This window comes from Pimephales promelas, chromosome 24, assembly GCF_988280905.1.
Source record: "Pimephales promelas chromosome 24, fPimPro1.hap1.1, whole genome shotgun sequence".
Taxonomy (NCBI): Eukaryota; Metazoa; Chordata; class Actinopteri; order Cypriniformes; family Leuciscidae; genus Pimephales; species Pimephales promelas.
Window position 1 is genome coordinate 6,748,994 of NC_142792.1, and position 22,891 is coordinate 6,771,884.

Here is a 22,891-nt window from a genome sequence, read left to right on the forward strand (position 1 = left end):
TGCAAGATATATGTACATGAGCAGGAGTGAAAGGTGGGAAAGAGCAAGAGGTTTGAGAGGAATTTTGGTGCAAAACGACGTAGACCACGTACTACATGCAGCAACAGAATGTTTGTCATTCCTGTAATTGAGTCCTTAATATGATTACATTCAAACACAGTCATTTACGAGAGTGACGACCACATTCTATAACCTAATGCCTGGTTCAGATTATTTTTTTGTCTGTTACGATAGTCACTGTGTCAGCGATTTAGACTCCGAAAATCTTGTCGTGTCGTGGACAAGAAACATTTTAGACTACACGTTGCTTCCTGACCAGTCATCGCGTGTCGTCTTTAACAGCGCACGTGATGTCATCGAGAAGGCGAAACTAGTAGTGAGTGACTTCCGGAAACGAATGTAAACAAACAATAGATAAAGTAGTGAGTGTTGTATTGGCTGTCCTGTGTTTAGAAAAATGTAAAAAAAGAAAGAAAACCCGACAATGGACACGTTCCTGGATTGCTCGAAGAGGACAATATGGGCTGTCAATCCTTCAAAGAGAACTTGAGGTTAATATTGTTGTTTTTTTTTTACTTTTAACGTTAGCACCATCGTCTCTCTTTCGTTTCGCCATTTTTGAAAGCTGTGTACGGAAAAGCTTCTGTGCTCCTATTGGTCAACCTCATACATGTGACGGAACCCGTCGTGAACGACCGTTAAAAAAATTAAACATGCTAGTCTTTTTGTCGTGATGTCGTGAAGCATATAGGTTGTCGCCCACTATGACACACGATACGAGATGATACGATCGAATCTTGCGTCCCGACGCCCGTTGTCGTTTACGAATCCCCACGACACCCTACGTCAAATGGATCGTGCCAAAATCGGGCTAAAATCGTGTAATCTGAACCAGGCATAACTCACACCTTAGTTTTTAGGATACTTTGGTCAATGTTGAATACTGGCGTGACTCCTGTTGAACGTTCAGACAGTATTCGAGACGCTACTGTAAGTTGCTGTTTGAATGGGTCAAAATAATAATTGTTTGTTAATCCCAAAAACTGACAGTGTGAATGTAGCCATATTTTTTTAAAACTGACAACCTTACTTTCCAAAAAATAGGTTGCACATGACTATAAGTCGGACTGGGTCAAAATTTGCACACAAAAAAAATTTTAAAAAAAGAGAGAGAGAGAAAACAGATAAAGTGCATCTGTGTCAGCAAATAATATAAGATATCGTTAAATAAAACAAAACGTTTTAAAAAATTATAAACACTATAGATGTGTTTTAGTTCCTCTCACTCCACAGCAAATCCTTTTTTTATCCCTGCTCTTTCTCCATCCAGCTCTCCAAGGAGCAACAGCTCCAAAATCTCCTCTTGCCTTGAGCAACAGGCCCCAATTTCCCTGTTGTTCCCTAAATCCCTTTGGAATTGGATTAACTTTGTAAAATTGTTCACAGCCCATTTTAGATCATGAAAAATGTGTATTTCGGAAAAAAATACGATAGTCAGTCGGTAATTAACTCATCTTAAAAGGAGAGTTTAAAAATTCTGTCTTTATTTACTCCCTGCCATGTCCTTTCAAACTGGTTTAGCTTGTTTTCCTCTGTTGAACACAAAATCTGTCTATTCTATGAAATTCATTGGTGTCCAATGGGGTTGTTTTAGAGCCCATTGACTTTCATTGCACGGACAAAACAGTTTTTGTGGAAAAATGAAAGCCACATGAGTTTGGAATGATGTGAATATAATGAGGGGGCATGAGTAACTTAACGTTCCTTTAAGCCACAAGTTGGCTTAAAAGGAAGGATGGCTTTGGTTTACCTGACCACAATTTAAAATATTTCTTGGAGAGTTTACAAAAAATACATTTAAAACCAGCTAGATTCTGAATGGATCATAAACACTTTTGTAGCATGAATAGTCAACGATCATAATCCATCTCTTTGGTGATGGATGCATGACTGATGGCTAAAAATAAAAGCAATTGTAAAGTAATCAATAAGGGTTTCAAGGTTCAGACATGTCTAGATTTTCCTCGTTTGTGAATTGTGTATAATAAATCATACAGTTTTCTGTAGTTTATGACCGCTCAAATTGTATACAAGCAGTATTACATCATGTCATTAATTTAAACCAAACACCCCTATCACTTTTTCTGATGTACTCGCCAAACATCTTTTTTGACACATTGGCATGGAAACCATTCTAGGCTGTGTTGACTCAGTCTGTAGATGCAGCTTTCATGCCTTTGTCAGCTTTTTTGGTTGTGCTTCAGACTTAGATTGGACATTAGGTAGCCAACACAGCACGGTAAATATAAATGTCCTTAAAATCAAACATTGAAGCCAAGCAACAGATGAATTCATCAATTCAGACATCAATTCATCATCAGATTTTTCCCCTTTTTACACAACCCTACCAGTTGGGTGCTAACTCATTGGGTCCAGCTGATCATGTTAGCATATAGTCATTGTCCATGTATGTGTATTATAACCCTGTTTCTTAATGACTCGTAGCCTCACTCAAGCATGGTTTGGTCACGACGTGGCCTGCATGTAACTTCTCCTCATATTATATATGTGGGCCCTCTATCATAGCTGTCAGCTCCTCCATTATTCATGCCGTAGTGTTAGCCTAGCAAGAGCACCGCTGATTTATACAGGCCATTCATCTCTCCTAACAACGTCCTGACAATGTTTGCACAATGTTTAGCAGACGAAAACAGCTTGTATCTAGCAACATGTCCACCATAGGTTGCCGTGGGTGTCAATCAGGGTTATCACAGCAGATGTTTGATTAAGAAATGAAGAAAATCGAGTCGGTCGGATCAGTAATTGGTTTAATTTTGCCTTCTCTGGTGTCTGGTGGTGTTGATGAAGCACTCAGGTTTGCTCTGGTCGATGGATCAATACATAGTTAGCTCGGCTGAATTCTGATGGCAGCCTATTGATTTGCAAACAACGGGTTGCTTTCCTTGCATCACTTTGAGATGTTAGCTTGACCATTGAGGGGATATTCAGTCATGATTGGAAATTACTTGTATATGAGGTTTGAGGTTTGCATCGTGTAACTTTGGATGCTGAAGTGTTGTGTGTGAATGGTGTTATTCAAATCAATGGCAATTAAAAAGTGCCCATGATAAATAAAATCAATGCTCGTTTTAAAATCTAGTTTAAAACACCCATGCTAAGTTCTTAGAAATGTCTCAGAAATGCTTCTGCTTGTTGGGAACTGTCTAGGGGTGTAACAATATATAGTGCCACAATATATCGCAATACAAAACTGCAACAATACGTGCCCCCATACACTAGCGTATACGCTAAACAGTTTTTAGAGATAAAACTCTTTACATTCGATTATCATGAAAACCAATGTGTACCAATGTGTAATTAGACCAAAGGTTCATTTTGCGTCGGAGTTCTCCTTTAAGAAGCCTGTGATTTCAGATTTAATCAAAAAATATCTTAATTTGTGTTCCGAAGATGAGCGAAAGTATTATGGGGTTGGAACAACATGAGGGTGAGTAATTACTGACAGAATTTTCAATTTGGGGTTCACTAACCCTTTAATAGTAATCAGGAACAAGCTGACAGGCATGGAAAACACACATAAACACGACCAAGATCGGTCAAGGACTGATAAAGAAAGGTGCATTTTAAATAGCAAACAGAAATAAGATAATTAATCATACACAGCTGGGACAAATGGACTTAATGATAGGAACCATATAGAACTGAAGGAGAGGCGGGAAAAGAACAAAGGAAAGCAGGAACCAATCAAAACACAAATTGAAAGTCCAAACATGCATTGACACGTGACAGTAAAAGCACAAGGACTTTTGTTGTTGTTGTTGTCTATTTGTATATGTCAAATTAATAATGTATTTATTTTTGATATACATCTACAATATACAGATAAAAAATGTTAAATCAATAGGTCTTTTTTTCCTTTTAACTTTTTTTTTTTGGTGTCTTCTCTGCACGTCATGTCTTTTGTCCACCCTGCACTCTGAGTTATTTTGTATTCTTTTGAGCAAAAACACTCAGTGTAGCTTTGGCAGCGGCATAAGTGGTACTATACCTTTTTTTATGAACACATTTCCCAGTTTTGCAGGAATGCTCTCACCAAACATTCTGAATCCTGTTCCTTATCAACAACCTACTTTTCCCACTCTTACTTTGTCATCCATAAACCTCTACTTTCCTTGGATGACGAAAGATAGGATGAGTTCCGGAAGAGTTTGCGAAAAGAAAGAAGCGCGAACAAACTGGATTGTCTTACTTCCGCAAAATATATGTATCTCTTTTCCGCAGACACTTTCTTAGCCTATTTTCTCATATCTCCCTAACGCCTAAGTCCTGATGAACTCGCAGGAAACCCCTGCAGCATGAGCTGAAGGACAGAGGAGGATTGGAGGAGAGAAGGGATCGGAGGGATGCCGATTTTAAGCAGTTTTCATCCTTTAATATTTCAAGAGTTCTCCCCAATCTCTACAGTGTGGATTTAAATAAGTCGTCTGTGCTAAAATTGTAAAGTGTATTTTTAGATGCATCATTTCATTTAGGTTTTTATATGATGTAATTACAGGACATTAATTGCAGCAGATGAGTAGCATTGAGTTGTGTGAATCTACAGTATACTGAGCCTAATTTACATAAAATGGAAGCAAGCTTGTGCTTGAATAATAATAGTGACTTAAATATTTTAAACGTATTGCTAATTCAGCACATTTAGTGTCTTGTTGAGGTGAACTATACAACTGGTTAGGGACTAAAATGCAGTTTTTTTGTGAAATACCATGAGCAACATGAGTTTTGTGTGTGTGTTTGTGTGCTAGTCCTCATTCAGCAGTGTTTTGTGATAGTCCTCACCCATCAATGTTTGTGTGTTAGTCCTCACCCATCAGTGTGTGTGTGTTAGTCCTCAACCAGCAGTGTCTGTGTGTTCCTCAACCAGCAGGTTTTGTATGCTGTGCTAATCCTCAACCAGCAGTGTTTTGCATAATGAAGCTCACATTAATGACATCTCACAGCAAAACAATTAGCATCAAATGCTTTTGGTGCCCATTTATCTTCGGTGGCACTTTTCACGGGTTTTATTTAGCTGTGTGTGCTTGTGTGGGGATAGTCTTAGTGTATTAACTTGAGTCACCATTAGCAGTAGTTGACTGAAGTGGGAGTAGGAGGTTGACAAGTAATATCCTGATAATTGGAGTGTGCTTTATAAGTGTGAAGGGAAGAACGGATGCAGTCATTCTGTCTGACTGTGCTACTTTTAAAACACTAAAATACCAAGATAGACTTTAAGAACCTGTTCACTCATTCAGATGAGTCTAAGAAGGCTATACATTATAATATTACACATACATATTTATTTATTGGTATTTATTCTGAAGCTTGACAGCCCATTCACTTTCATTGAATGGAAACCATGAGCCTCCATCTCTTTGTCCAATCGCCTGATTTATCTCCCATTGTAAAGTACCCATTGTCACTAAGAGTTCACAAGCATAATCATCATATCTTGCACAGATTATATTTATCCTATCAGTTGTTAATTAGAAGGTTCAAATTGATTTTATCAATAATATGTCATCTCTCAAAACTTTTTGCATTCAATTTTCTCGCTCACACCCGCACTGTCATTTCAAGGTCAGATTTAATTGAAAAGTGCATCTAAACTGCTCTGTGCCTCATTACGGGCCAGATGGCTTTGCAGAAATTAATAGCGAAAAAATGAAAGGAGGTATATAATTTAATGGCGGTTTCCCATCAATGTTATCTGCTAATGAAGGGCTTTCTCTGTTGCATTATGAGGGGAATCTGTGTTTTCAATAAGCCCGTTATTAACCTGAATCAGTGAAAGGAGATTAAATGAGAGGATGTTCCAGCGCTTTTGTTTATGAAGCATAATGCCAGATAGATATTAGAAAACAATTAGCGCTTGCGATGGAGGCCACGGCTTTCAGGCTTCACCATCAGCAGAGGTGTTTGCTATGCTAATGCTCAGAAAATAACATAAGCTGTATATTTAAAATCTTTAAGATTGAAGATATAGATTAATCCATGAGAGACTGTGCTACTGCAAATTTGCCACAGTTAAGCCTTGTAAAATCAATGAGATACGATACAATCTTTCAGTTTTCAATAAAAGTTGCAATCTAATTCTAACAATTTTCCCTCAAGATGAAAAAATGTATCCAGTGTATCCAGATTTATTAATAATAATCAAAGTGAACAAATCCCCAACCAGTAATAGAATTAGCCCAAACATTGTGTCCTAACTAACTAAATTATCAAAATGTTTCATTTTCTCCCTAATTTTTTTTTTTTAATTTAATTAAATATGAGGCACGGAGAGAGAAGAGTTTAAAATGGATAAATGGAAAATATAATGTAAAAAAGTATAATCTTAGAACCAGATACAGAATAATCTGCCATGTTTCATACATTTTAAATATTATTATATTATATTATATTATATTATATTATATTATATTATATTATATTATATTATATTATATTATATTATATTATATTATTTTATATTATATTATTTTATTTTATATTATATTATATTATATTATATTATATTATATTATATTATATTTATTATATTATATTATATTATATTATATTATATTATATTATATTATATTATATTATATTATATTATTCACATTTTGTTTATGACTGACAGGCAATGCAGTAATCAAATCTTGCATTTTATTTTTATATTATATACGTCACATTATATTATATATAATGTTCTCATGTTGTTGTTTCAGTTTATTATGTTTATTCTGTTATGATTCATCTCTTTTACAACGGTTCCCGTGACTCATTCTGTCTGTTTTATAATGATGAGACACATACACACACAAGGTTAAGTGGGTTGAGGGCATGAAATCTCACACATACCCACACACACACACACACACACACAGCAGGACGGACAGGCACATAGGCCAACCTCTGCGCTCCACCCGCAGTTCACTAACAGAGCAAGCTGTCGCTAACGCAAACACACACACACATGCACCTGCTATGGCTCTTCCACAGGTACAAAACCTGAGACACACACACCTGCTGCTTGATCCTAGTTGTAGGGGGGGATAAGGCAGAGAAAAAGAGATGGATGGCTATTTTCAGAAACCTATGTCTTTTTTTTCTCTACTAAGTGTGTACTCACCGTTTCTTATTTACACCTTTCCATCTGTGCAATCACACCTTCAAAGTGTGCACCCTGCTGAGTGATGACAGAGCGAGTGAACGGAGGAAGAGAAATAGTCGTGAAAGTAGAGAGGGAGGAAGGGATGCAGAGACTCCACTGTGTGAGGAAGAACGGTCTGTCTGAAGACATTTATAACAGGCTTAATGAGACAACCTGTTTGTCAGACATGCAGAGATCTGCGCGTCCTTCAGGAGGGACCGTGATGCCTGCGCGGTGGTGTTAAACAAGCAGCTGTACGCAGAGATTTTTTAGAAACAGGTCTTACTGGAATACCTCGGAGGAAAAGAGTTTGAGCTAAGCAGAGTGCGAACCGCAGGATGTCGAAAAGACCCGAGGACATGCTTGATTAATAGGCAACTTCCGCGAGCACAGAGAGGAAGAGTCTGACTGTGGCCATTTTTAGTGACTTCGGGCCATCAGAGATCAGGGTTTCATTTGTATATATAGACAGTGCTCAGAAAACAAGATGACAGATCTGAGTCTGGCACTTTATGCAGAAGACTGATGTGATTTATCTCAAAAGAGGCTCGGATGAGAGGTTAGCACAACGGATGCATAATTCCACTGGGGCAGACGCACTGTAATCGCTCAGAGCAAATTTGTGGAAGTGATAAATTACTCTCGGGGTTCACATTTTCCTGTATAGCGTGTCACAGTTAAAAGGGACAGTACACCCATAAATGACAGTTAATGGATTTTGATGCTTTTAATAAAATGATTTTTTTTTTTTGAAATTGCTTTGTTTCTAACACAAAAGACTTTAGTCAGTCTAGAGTTGAAAGAAGTTAATTGCCTACTTTTATTCAGAAAAAAGATCCATTAAATTGAGACAATATTATAAGACAATAATAATGTTACAAAAGATTTCCATTTCAAATAAATGTTTTTTTTTTTAATCTCTCTGTTCATCAAAGAATCCTGAGCAAAATATGTTATCGTGATTTAAGCTGTTTTCAAGAATGATAAGAAGAATAAATGTTTCTTTAGCACCAAATTAGCATATTATAATGATTTCTAAAGGATCTTGTGACACTGATGATGACTGACTATGATGCTGAAAATTCAGCTTTGCATCACAGGAATTAAATATATTTTAAAATATTTAAAAATAGATATTTTTTATATTAATATATATGTCTTTGCTTTATTATTATTATTATTATTATTATTATTATTAAATATATATATAAATCTTACAGACTGCAAACTTTGTAATGGTGTTGGAACTCACTTTACTTGAAGGGCTGTGCATAAGACTAACATTCATAACCATGACATGACATGTTATGAATAGGGTTTGTGCATGTTTATGACAACTGTCATTAATTGTCTTTCGCACAATAATGATATTTTTAATGCAGATATGACATTGTTTAAGATGTCTTTGTTATGACACCTTGACATAAACCATAACATCATAACCTGTCAGAGTCTTTGTCATGACAACATGATATAAAATTAAGTTAAACTGTCATGTGGTTGGCTTTAACATTGGCTGTCATGAGGCATTATAACTGTGTCAATATTTTTGTGACCTCAACTACATTGGTACACATTGAATTTGTCATTAAAATGTTATAATGGCTTCATGACAGCCAATGTCAAAACCAACCACCTGACAGTTTAATAATGTAATCAATAAAGCTAGGTGGCTTAAGTTTGATAACATGTTTATGACAGGTTGTGTTGTCTTAGTAATGTCAAGTTGTCATGACAAAGACACTGACAGGTTATGATGTATTGGTTTATGTGAAGGTGTAACAAAGACATCTGAAACAATGTCATATTTGCATTAAAAATGTCATAACTGAGCGAATGACACTTAATGACAGTTTTCACAAACATCCATAAAACATCCTTCATGTTCATAACATACGTCATGTCATGATTATGAAGGGGTCATATTAGTCTTATGCACACCCCTTCAATTAAAGTGTTACCCTCACTTTCATGTCCTTCAAAATTCAGCTTAAAAACTCATAATTTGTGTTTATAAAAAGAAAAAAAAGAAGAAACTTGAGTGTCCAAATTAATCTTGAGCTCCAACACAGCAAAATAAAAGTATAATAACTCAAAATTATTCATTCTTCTGAAATCATAGAAGAGCTTTGTGTGAAATTCGGCCCGAAATTTGTTCTCAGACCTGCAAACCTGGCACAACATGTCATTTTTGAGTGAGATTTGAGTCAAATTCCAGCTGTATAATTATAGGCTTTTACTGAGATGCATGGGATCAGGAATGTTGCTGGCCAGATTTGAATGTGTCATTTGAACGAGCACCAATGACTCACCAATGATATGTGCAATCACTAAGCAGATCCAGCTCTCTGATGTCCGCCACATCTGAAGTCAGCAGTCACGTCGTCCCAATATTTTGTATTCCGTGTGACTCTGACGATGATTGACTGTGCAGAGTCCGCCTTAACACCACCCTCATTAATCTACATCTGTTGTCATGGTTTGATATGAAAGAGAATAAATTAACAGCCAACAAATCTTCTCTTCTGGCTGTGTGTGCCCCCTGTTGGCTGGGAGCAGATGGTGTACGGGAGGGGGGAGAGTTCTGGACTGGTTTCAGTGGCTCAGATTGCTTTGGGGATTACAGTTTAGTTTAGGTTAGTTCAGTTTGGTTTGGACATGCTGTGCGCACTACCTCTGAGTGTCACCAAGGTTGTGCCAAGGAGCTGCATTGCATTTGAGCGCCCCCTAGTGGTGCCTTATTGTGCTCTGGCTCTCACACACACACACAATCACTTCAATACACTCTTAAACACACATTCCTGCAAATAGATGCAAACAATAGAGTAGCGTGTATCAAAGAAGAACTATTCTCTGAGCATGAAACACCGCGGATCAAAGCGGATCTCAAACGCTCTTCACAGCGGTAGATCTGCGTTCTCACCTCGCTCTGTAAATCAGCTTGCTTAAGAAGCGAGAGGCTTTGATTCGAAGTAATGACGTGTGAAGCGGCGTTGTTTACTTATAAACACATGCTCCTTTTATTCGGCGAGTACAGTGTGAGAAATTCTGGGTACGTTTGGTGTTTTGCTGTTTCCGTGTAAGTGTGTAACTGTAGAGTAATCACATTTATTGGCGCTGAATGTGATTACATGCTCAACGGGGAGGCTCATTGTCTGACTGTATTTAGCTCATCAAACCCTGAGCAGAGCCAATATGATATGTCAGGTGATAATCACTCAAACACTTCAAGAAAAGCTCAATTTGCACATTAACGCATTGATAAACACAGCATGTGTGTTTTTGTGTTGCAAATTAGTGCATCAAAATGGTTTCTGCTGCGCCTTAATGGCCCCTTTCTAGGCTACCTGCTTTTTTATAATAAAATTTAGATGTAAATGCACTCGAGACACTGTGAATAGATCGCCACATCCAGAGCTGGGCAGATTGTGACCACAATTGGTTTAAACTAGAATAGGTTGTAAATTGTTCCATCATTTTTTTCCATTTATTAATAACAGTATAAATAAGATTCGTTTTTATTTTTATTTGAAAAAAAAAATATATATATATATATATATTTAAATCGCTGGTGTTTCTGACGTCACAAACTACCTTGCAACCAATCAGGTCAGCGTGTGATCTTTAACGGGTTTATCTCTGAGCTGCTGCGTGTGAGTGGAGGTGGGGCTAATTTGCATATTCATAGAACTGTGTATACTTAAGCCATGGTGGTTATATACCTATACATTGTTTTATATATATATATATATATATATATATATATATTAAATTAGGTATTTTTGTACAAATATCATGAATTATTCATTTATCTTTAAATGTTCTTTTATCTGTATACTCAGAGGCATACTAACTTTTTTAAAACGCATGAAACCATTATGAATAAAAAAGTACATTTCTCAGAACTCATTTAGTTTTTTTTTTCTTCAAAATACTTTTTCCCCCTTTTCTTTATTCATGGACACTTACTGTTATTGACATGTCTCAGTAAGTGTTACTGTTATTGACATATCTCAGTAAGTATACCGCTTTACGCAGGAAAATGTTATAAACTAGACATCTATCTGACAAAAGAAAGCAGCATCAATTTTTTTTAGATTAAGTCGAAGATAGAACATCATCAGGGAAGAATCCTTTGTAAGTTTAGTATGTAAGTGCTAAGTAGAGATACATTGTGATGCCGCAAAATGCAATCCAGCCACACACAAACAATCCAGATACTAATCACGAAACGCAGTGTAAAGTCGACCTGTGTGTGTGTCTTTGTGATCTGGATGTGATAGTGTGATGGATCAGTGTGCGAATGAGGGATTGCGTGGTTGCCAGGGGTACCACCTCTCTTCACCCCTTCTCCAAAAAGAGATGGATGACATGGCCCGCAGCACCAATTTGGCGGATGACAAGTTCAAAAGCAGACGGATGAGTGAAGCAGCCCAGGTGGGCTATTTATAGTTTGCCCGCCTTTCATCCCTCTCCATCCTTGGCTCAGTTTTCCCTCTCATTTTTTATTCCGTGAATTATGGCGGCTCTACCGGAGACACTCTTTCAGAGGGAACAGGACTAGTTTATCCGTCACGGACTCCGTAAAGAGTCAGGTGTGTGTGATGATCTTATGATGAAAGATCGTGATGATCAGGATTTAACACTTCTTCTGCTTTCACAATGCTCTCATAACCAGTTTCACGGTGCAAGAAAACCCCAGCTCTAATATTTAGAGCTCATTTCCGTCGAATGAGTTTAAACATAGTCAATTTGTTCAATGGAGCTGCAAATACAAGACTCTTAATTGTAGATGAAAGCATTAGCCAAAATTACCCAAGATTAATAAAAGCTGTGAAAGCTCTTCTTTGTTAGTTCATGATACCTAATGCATTAATTAATGTTTATGCATTGAACTTTAATGAAAAATGTTATTGAAATTCTTTTCAAATAGTTCTGATTATCACTGTTTAATTTCCACATACTTAAAATTAAAAATAATTGTTTTGGTCATTAGTCATCATGTTCTGGCATACAGTGTAAAATCCAATCACTGAATCAGTGGTGTTTCTGACAAAGTTGGACAGCAATATCTGCTAATAAAACTTCTATTTCTGAACTCGTCATTCATTTCCAGTATAAGCACACTGAAGCCAGTGGAGACAGTGTTACTGGATTAGAGAAAAATATGGCATCTGCATCTGTCTTGCCCAAGGCCTGGTTGACTAATTGTCCTCTGTGCTCAGGTATGTAGGTGGAACGAAGTGTCAAACTGGAGCTTGTCTCTGAAAGTGTGTGTGTGTGCGTGCATAATTTAGTGAGATTGTGTGTGTGTGTTTGGCTCTGAGCTGAAAAGGTATCCAATAAATCTTTCATTTCACAATTATTTGCATTTCTTTCCTCCTCTTGTGAGTTTGTGTTTGGCCTTTCCTCGAGGACTACACAGACTATCAATGGAACTGACTGAGACTGAGTCAGATCTGTATTCAGACAAATGCTTTTCTTTTTCTTTTCTTTTTTTTTTCCCTGACAGCTTTCAGAAGAAACATTCAGTGCGTGGGTGTATAAATGACACATTTTCAGCTTCTATATGTTTGTGCATAATGGGTGAATCTCACAAAAACTCTCAAATACAGGTCCTTGTCATGATTGTATGGTTTACAATAGGAAGGGGTGAGAAGCGTCCTTGCGTTGGCAGTTATGATCGGTTCTTCTAGTATAGACGTGCTTGCAGGGACCCCAAGGCTTGTTGGAGCCAAAGGCAATCCACTGTATCATCTATAGGACGGGCCGACTCTATGCAATAATGAGAATCATCGGGAATAATGGGAACTGTACGGCAAAAAAAAAAAAAAAAGATACATTACAATAATGAGAGTTTTTGATGGGAAATATAACAAAGTAATTGCAGATTTTTATGGTTATAATTTTGGCATAATGTTTCTGAATTGTAACCTTTTCACTATAATAGCAATTTTAAATTACTCAATGTGACTTAATGTCTAAGTTTGACTTTACAATTGCAACTTGATTATAGTTGTACAATTTGATTACAACTCGAGAACTTTATTTCTCTAATTTGGACCCAACACAATTGTATTATTTTAGTGTTAATATGTAGGATTAGTTCATATTTTAATTTGCTTTTATTTTTATTCTTCAGTTGTCATTTAAGTTGTCATTTTAGATTTAGTGATTTCATTGGTTTTGTCAATTTGATTTGTTTTATAAATATTTCAATTTAGTTTTTTATTAATTTTAGTACTTTGGCCTAAACCTATTTATTTCAGTTAGTTGCCAAGGCAGCAAAAATACAAAATATTTATTTATTTAGGGCTGTCAAACGATTAATCGAGATTAATCGCATCCAAAATAAAAGTTTGTGTATGCATAATATATGTGGGTGCACTGTGTAATTATTTTGTATATATATAAATACACAAACATGCATGTATATTTAAGAAAAAAAAAGTATTTATATATATAACATATTTATATTTATATATAAGAAAAATTATATATAAATCTATATACATGAAAATATTTCTTAAATATATAAGTGTGTGTGTATTTATATACATATAAAATTATTAAAATTAATTATACACAGTGCACCCACATATATTATGTAAACACAAACTTTTATTTTGGATGCGATTAATCGCGGTTAATCATTTGACAGCCCTATATATATATTCCATTATGTGGACTAAAGCTAAAACATTCTTTAAAAATATCATGTGTTTTACAGGAAAAAAATCATGTCATTCAGGTTTGCAATGACATGAAAGTGGAAAAATGGACGGGATTGAACTATCCCTTTGATAGTCTTAAAAATAGACTTCCTTTATGCATCTTTTGGGGGGTGAAATGAAACTTGGACATATGTTCTCAGCACGTTTTTGTGAAACCCACATACTGTAAGAACAGCGGTTGTGCATGTGTATGTGTGTATTGGTGTGTCAGGTTGACAGACAGCTAGAGATGTTCTGTCTTGAGAAGGTCAGTCCCATATTGAAGCATCTTCACCCTCACTGCTGGAGCCGGTGTCAGACAAACATCTAAACATTCCCTCAATGTTCCGTGGACAATTTCCGAAACATTATTGCAGCATAATGCCGCTTGACATGAGCGCCACACTGTGACCTCTGCTATTGCCTCAATGATGTTATATCTATTCATGTTCTGCCCTCATACCTGCTTTCTTTCTCCTACACAGTGTTATTGCACATTGGCCTTTGACATTTGATGTGGAGTTTTCCTTTGTGATAATGTCAGGGACAGCTCATTGATTTGACCTCGCTCGCTTGCCATATGCCCAAATAGCTTCTCTCGGAAATAGAGGAATGAAAAAATGAAGCCATTTCTCACATTCAGTGGCTCGCTTATGTGCCTTTCCGTAACTGCCCTGTTATGACAGTCTGAAGGTTAAATAATACGGATATATTATATGATGGATTATAGATACAAAATCAAGAGGCAGATGAAAAGATGACCTCTGAATCAAGTGTGCATGGGTGAATCATTAATGTTTCACAGAAGCATAACTGTAGTGGAATGGATTGTTAATTATGGCCTGTCGGTGGACATGTGTTAATGTACTCTTCTGCTCACACACGACCACACAAGCACCTGCTGCAGGAACTTTGCGGCACAAATGTCATCTCAACTTGATTATGTTCTCTGATCATTAGCGTTGGTGCTAGCAATGGCATTGTTTGCTCATCCAAATCTCAGCCCCAGCCATTAATTTTGAACTCTGAGACACGCAGAGTGTTCTGCCACACTAATCAGACCCATTCTGTTTGCTTTGCATCCTGTTCTTCCTTGTTTCTGAAGTAGTGTGCATATTAGCATTTATTAACCTCTTGGTAGCTCTAAAGAAAATCAATTTAGCCGCATATGTTAGCATTTTACTTTCAACAACATTAGCAATTCAAATGAGAAAAAAAGAAACAAACATACAAAAATGAATTTCTGAACGAGTGTTATTTGCATTCTGCCAAAATCTGTGAAGGATTCGTCCTTGAGTTTTAGTTCTGCTCCTGGAGCATCTGTTGCTTATGCACAATACTGAAGTTATACGGTGAGAAAAGGCTGAAGTTTTTTTTTCTCCCTGTCCTCTGTCTACTGCGAGAGGCAGGGGAGGCTCCCTCAGTTTGACCAGGTGGGTCATTAACATCCACACATAATAGTAGTTATGTGATCATAATTATGCTGATTAGCACTTAGTCATGACATAAGTCCTGCTGGACCGAAAGCAGAAAAATAATTACGTAAACACATTAAAATCTCTTTAGGAAACAATTAAATCACATAAAACACACTTCCAGAGCTTCAATTATGGCTGGAAATAGTGCAATTATTATAATATGTAATGTTTTTTTTTTGTTTTTTTTTTGTTTTTTTTTCACTGCAAAATATAACTGAGAATGTTCTAGCGATGTCCTATAATAAAAGCCCAAAACTAGCACTTAAATAAAGGTCGATTTGTGCATTGTGGCATTTCAAAAATATGTTGAAAACAATTCAATTTAAGTAATCTTGCCATGCTAAAGTTAAAGCTTGTTTAAACTTATACGCACCTAACAAATGATATCATACACTGTATGTCCATTAACCATGTAACCCCCCAGATAGCAAACTGACATTGAATCAACGTGGAAATATGACATAGAAACAATGTTGATCTGACATTGTTTTGCTCATCGAATTAACGTTGAACCAACGTCAGACGCGTCATTCTTTCAAAACTAACGGAAAATCAACTTGAAATCAACGCGTTGTTTCAACGTTATGAAAGCAAACCAATTTTCGATTTTCATTTAGCTTTGAAGAATGCCGCGTCTGACGTTGGTTCAACGTTAATTCGATGAGCAAAATCAACGTTGTTTCAATGTCATGAGAGACGTCGTTTCCACGTTGATTCAATGTCAGTTTGCTGTCTGGGCACTCTGTCATGCATTAAAAAAATGCTAATTTTAATGCAATACAAGTTATGTGCAATACAAGTTATGTGCAATACAAGTTACGCTGTTACCCGTTTTCTCTTTCAGGTCAACTATGGTGTGCAACAGTTTAAAGTAAAAAATGCAATGCTAGTTAGTTAAAGTTAGCTTAAACTGCTTGTGTAGCTGCTTAGCAAACATTTAACATCACCTACCGTTTTTTCTTTAAACATGTTTTGTAGCTACCTAGCGAAACATTACCATCACTTTTGTTTTTTCTGGTCAAGCATACTGTCTTGTACACATGCAGCAACTAGTTAGCAGTTGTGTCATAGCGACAGTTAGAACACAATCTTGCCATGCTAATTAGTTCAGTTTTAGCAGCTTAGCAGACATTAGTGTAAACTGCCATCTATTTTCTGCCATAGTGAAACAACCGTTTGAAGAAAATCTCCTCAAGCTATTTAAAAAAAAAAAAAGAAAAAAAGTTAGTTTAAACTAGTGCTGGAGCTATTACCCAAATAACAGCTTTTTGCCACCATATCTAGCACAATATCAATCATCAAGTGTGATTAAAAAAAAAAGGATCATGTGCTTGATGTGTCTCTGCTTAACAATTTCCATACTCACATCTGTCCAAAAACTAGTTTTGAGCAGAGAAGATTTTAGTGTTGTTTAGCCTCTTAGCATACATTAGCATCTCAACATCTTTTCTTCATTATTCACTATAAGCGGGAAATGAGATTGCTCTATTGATTGGGTTGTGAGTGCATCATGTTTGCCCATAAAAGCTCATTCACCTTCCTCTATTTCAATGTCAGCGTATCCCAACTTACCCCAGTTCCACATTTTTGCCATCAGCGATGACCTCGCGCTGTTCCTTCTCCATATCTCGTCACTTTTCACACGCTGTTCCCCGAGCCGTGACACCAATGGCATAACCAGTCACGGCGCCCAGCTGTGTAAAAATGGACGATCTGTCCATATAATGGTCATTAAGTGTAATCTTCTCTGGAAATTGAACACCTTGAACTTCACGCCCATTGTGCGGGGAGAGTATTTATTTTTTTTTTTCTTGGGCACAAAAGTGAACTCAGAGCTTTATCTCTGATTGATCTGCTGTGAGTAAGTGGAGCAGGAGACCAATCTGTTGGTTTGTAAGAAAAGATAAAAGACCCTTATCTTCTCTCTCTCCCTCTCTTTTATGCATCAACGAGAAGTTGCGTTTGAAAGCCAGGAGATCATCTTTCATTATCAGGTCAAGGACTTTGTACCTGCTTGTGTGAAGAGCTCGTGAGAAGAAAGCATTGGTTGATGCGATAAACTCCATGTGTCTGCCTCACCTCTAGCCTTGCTCAAACAGGTGACATCTCTTATATGAGTCTGAATGACTGTCTGTCCACAAATGTGATGGAGGCAAAGGGAGTGAAAAGATGTAGGAAGGTAAGATAGGATAAAACAGATTGTTGAGCATTCATGGGAGGGATAAGGAAAGCATAGACAGAATTATTTATGAGGGAGGGAGGGGGTCTCATGTGAAGCTTCCAACTGCCTCTCCATAAAGCATTCACAAAAGCCTTTCATGAAACCCTCAGTTGTGAGATTTCACCTAGAGTGCTGTGCCCAGCCGAAGGAGAGGAGAATCAGAACTGCATGACATACACATCCCGCGTGTTTTGCTTCCTTCGCTTAGATGAGTTGCGGAACAGTGTTAGTCCTTCTTGAGTTGGACAAATCTCAGCATCTGTCCACCAAAAAATGTAATCTCATGTAATTGCATCTATTAGTGCTTATTTTCAAGGTCTTTATTTACTGACAGCAAGCCAAACTACTTAATGCTAATGTTTGTGATGCATGAATGATTCCCCCAATAATATGGCATAATGAAGATTTGGATTTTCCAAATGATCAGAATTTTTGCCTAGTGGTCACAGGTGAAGATTACAATATCATATTTATTACACAGTAAAAAAAAAAAAAAAAAAAAAAAAAATGTAATTCTTGAAATTAAGTGTTTAAGTCATTTCAACTTAAACTACATTACACTAGCTTTAAAAATGTCCTATTCAAATCAATGTGATAAATTAGGTCAAAAGTACTCTAAAAGTGATCAAAAAGTAGTAATGTGTAATGTAATGGATTATGTTACTGACTAATCTGACGAATCGGTAACCATCTAAAGTTTAATCTATACCCAGCACTGCTCCTTAGCATCGTGACAGTGAATTGTTCATGGATGGCGCATGCTATTATTTTTCAAGCGAAGCTGTTTTCTCATAGCAGACAAAAAGGGCCAAAATAAACAACATTGTTTCAACCGTTACGAACACCTTAGCAAATGCTGTGCAAGTTTGCGGTTTGTTTAGTTTAGATTACTTTTTTTTTATATTTGCATAATGTGAGTATGTGAACACTTTGAATGCAATTATTCTGTGCTTTAAAAACAGTCACAGTATGCACATTACTGGACAATAAAACAAGGAGAGTGACATTTCCCATGTGTGACTGTGAATGAGAGTTAGAAGCCCAGACGGGCTTAGTTAAATGGAACGCTCTAGTCATTAACTCGGGCTCTTAATATTCTAATGAGTTCTGAATTCGTTAGACTTGATAAGCATATTTCATCTCCAATCAGTCCAGAGCTTCATGAAGCAAAAGTTATTAAGTCAGTGAGCTCTGCGTTTTTTTTAATCTCACTGTCTCTTTATGTCCATCTACCCTTCTCTCATTTCAAATAATGCTGGAGCCGAAGACAAGAGCGAAGATATGGACTCATAAAGTGTGGGAAAAATAGTGCTTTCCTAGTCACGTCAGCAGTCGGATTTCATCCTCCCCCTGTAATCTGCAGGACTGTGTTTGGGTTTATGTGCTCTTACAGCTGTTTACTTTGAGACTGTGGGTGTCTTTGATGACCTGTTTTCTCTGCCGGCTGATTGGATCGTAATTGCTCTGCGTCCATCAAGGTGCACTCAAAGTTTCTTGCAGAAGAAGTGTGAGTTTAGTTAAGTTTGAGGACAAAGCTGTCCTCAGAAGTTGGACACAACCTTTGCTTTGGGGATATCATTGTAAATATTAAAATGATTGTGAGAAAGTTTAAAATTAGTGCGGCTGTCAAACGATTAATCGTGATTAATCGCATCCAAAATGAAAGTTTGTGTTTACATATATGTGGGTGCATTGTATATAATTATTTTATATATATAAATACACACACATGCATGTATATTTAAGAAAAAAATATTATCTATATCTGAAATATTTATATTTATATACTGTATAATATAAATTATATATAATAATAATTATATCGTAATTATTTATATATATATAATACAAATTATATATAAATCTATATACAGTATATGCATGAAAATATTTCTTAAATATATACGAGCATGTGTGTGTATTTATATTTATAAAATAATTATACACATTGCACCCACATATATTATGTAAACACAAACTTTTATTTTGGATGCGATTAATCGCGATTAATCGTTTGATAGCCCTATTTAAGTCAGATTGTAAGAGATATAGCGTCACAATCACGAGAAACAAAGTCACAGATGTTAGATATAAATTTGGAATCGTGAGAAAAGGCCAAAACTGTGAACTACAAAGTCATTGTGAGATGTAAAGTCGCCTTTGTGAGTTTTCGAAAATGACAACAGAGTTGCAACTGTGAGATTTAAAGTTACTTTATTGAGAGATAGTCACAATTGTAATAAAAATGTAACAACTCAAAGAAATAAAGTTCTCTTTACAAGACATTTTTGCATTTATGTGATGTGAATTTGCAATTACAAGAAATTACGTTACAGTTACGAGAATCAAAGTTGTGAGATATGAAGTTGTGAAAGTCACAATTACAAGATATAAATCACAATTGAAAGATAAAGGCCTGGTTTCACAGACATGGCTTAGATTAAGTCAGGATTAGGCCTTAGTTCAATTATAAACGTGCCTTAAAGAAACATTACTAGTGTGCATATTGAGACAAAACTATGGCACTGACATATTTTTTAAGATATATCAGTACGAGTTGCTTTCGATTAAGACAGCTAAAACATGCATTTTAGTCTGGGAATATCTTAAGACTTGTCTGTGAATCCGGGGGATGAAGTCTCTATCTCTAGAAGATTATCTTCCTGACTTGTGTATACCAATAACATTAAACAAGATGTAAGTATTTTTGTGATTGCTTTTATATGTTTTGTGCTGCAGGGAAGTGTGTGTGCTGTTCTAAACTTGAATCATTTCCTCGGTTTCTCTTGAGTGGCCAGTGCGGGTCGGCTGGGTTAATTGGGATGCTGTCATACGTAACAGTACTGGACAGTGAGCAGCAAGGAAATGACAAACGCAGAGCGCAAATTAGAGTCCTTGCCGTCCCCTCTAGTTCCCTTCACACACACACAAACACACCTGACTGACACAGTGCAAGGTCAATATCTTTTATTACGATCAGGCTGGCCGTGGAGGATCAAAATGCGACGCGCACACACTTTGCGAATAACAGCTTAGTGTGCGGATTTGGATTAACAGCTAGTGGCCGACATATTCATCATGTACACAAATCTAATTATGAGGGTAATTGCCTACAAGGGACTTTATTGGTCCCTTATAATAAGTCTATTGTCTGTCGGTGCAGGGGATCACAAAGCTCTCTATTGATCAGTCATGAATACCGCTATAGCTCATGCGACCATTAATATGGATATTTTTCAGGGCTCTGAATGACTGGGTCAGTGTCGTCGATAATGTCGGCCACGGTACAGAGCAGAAACGAGAGCCTCTTAACTCTTTCCGTGTCTTGTCTTTCTCTCTTACTCTCTTGCTGGCATATTTAATTACAGGCGTTTAATTGGAGAAGTCGACTCTGTGCCGGCCGTAATTATGGCTCAGTCTTTGGAGGCTTTGTCGCATCGGGCCCCTTGAGCTCATATTCTCTTCGCCGTAATTCAATTAGATCCTTCACTTAGAGCACGGAAGCCTCTCAGCACCCATACGACATGCTATGCACTGCTTTCAGTATCTCACAATGCTAATTTATTTATCTTTTTAATTCTTTTAAATCATAGCATACAGTGTGTCATTTGAGAGGAGACGAGTACCAGAAAAAGCTCTGTTGTTCATTTCAGAAAGAGTATATGGAGCCTTGAAGCACATGCACATTGCCACGACGTTTATGCAATACATGAATATTCATCTTAAAGTGACAGGGATGTTTTAAATAATGTTTCAACTGTTATATCAGCTCATTCTCAGCATTTTGACCATGCTTCAATATCAGACGCTTTAGGCACCGTTTAGTATTGCGTCTAACCCTAAACCTACCCGGGTAATCTAACTGACGCTAAAGGTAAAGCGTCAATTAGATGACGCCCTAGGATCACGTCATGTAACTGACGCTAAAGGGTGCCTAAAGCGTGATATTGAAGCATGGTCAAAATTGTCAGTTAGATGACGCCTTGGGATGAGAATGCGTTGGTTATATCCATAAAAGTCAATGGGGTCCAAAACAAACCTATTGGACCCCATTGACTTTCAGTGTTGAAATTACAGTAATACAGATTTGTGATGGGTAAACATGTCCTATACACGACCATACCGTATGTATATCTCACAATTGCGGTTTCTCATAACTGAGACTTTATCTTTCCTAGACTTTATTTCTTGTAACTGTGCTTTAATCACTATCAATCTAACAATTTAAGTCACAATTTTGTATTTGTTTCTCATAAATGCAGCTTTCTTGCAAATGCGACTATTTATCGTAATATTTCCCGTAAATGCAACTTTATTGTTTAGAACTGTGACTACCCAATTGATATTATCTCTCACAAATTACCCTCATATCTCAAAATTTTGACTTTCTTGGATCTCATAATTGCAACTTTTTTGTAAAAAAATGAATTTTTCTCTATATTTTACAATACTTGTTTGTAGCTTGCAATTTTGTCTCTCGTAATTGCCAAACGTTTTATCGAAACGAAATGAGAGTTTGTACATTTATTTTTGAGTTGTCCTGAATTTATCATGAATGGAAGATGGAGGTATTGGCTCAGGTCTTGACCCCTGAAACATATTGTATATCACTTCAGTGGTCATAGCAAAGTAATTGAGATGAAAAATTATTGAGGGCATATAGGCCTACCATGGTGCCGAATGATTGCAATATTTATACTTGCTGGCGATGTTCTTTATTTGTTAGCCACAAGTAATATATGTAAATGTGGCTATGGCTTTACCATGGTACAAATACGTTTTGTACAAGAGCAAATAGTAAACATCAAAATCCTAAAGTGGCGCTGCTGGAATGACAGCTTGGATACTGATGAGATGAACCATCATTCTGTTGACAAATGGGATGTCAGTGACGGAGTTGGTTTGTCATGCGTTGGCCTGCTTTAAAAAGATGAAGCGGAGGTGGTACAACAGAAGGGGTGTGTGTGTTTGTTTGAACAAGAATGAAATTGTGCCAGTACTGTGTGTTCTCAAGACAGCATGTTCACATGAATGCCATTTTAGGACGAGATTGTGTGGAATATGAGCGTTTTTGGATCTCTGTAATGGTTATTATTTTAATGTCATTTTTAATTGAGAGTTGGGAAGTAGGTCAGAGAACTTGATCTCAGCATGAAACTCAGCCCCCACACACATGTATCTTCATGCAAACAGTCATTTTTTAACATTGACTTAAAAGTTTGAGGATGTTAAGGCTTTATGAGGAAAAAAGCCTCCGGTCAAATATATTTATAAAAAG

General features: G+C 36.7%; 1 protein-coding gene across 2 annotated transcripts in view; it reads left to right on the forward strand.

Annotated features, from left to right (window-relative positions):
• kcnd2 (potassium voltage-gated channel, Shal-related subfamily, member 2) overlaps positions 1 to 22,891 on the forward strand; it is a 104,415-nt gene that overhangs the window by 70,428 nt on the left and 11,096 nt on the right. The window lies entirely within an intron of this gene.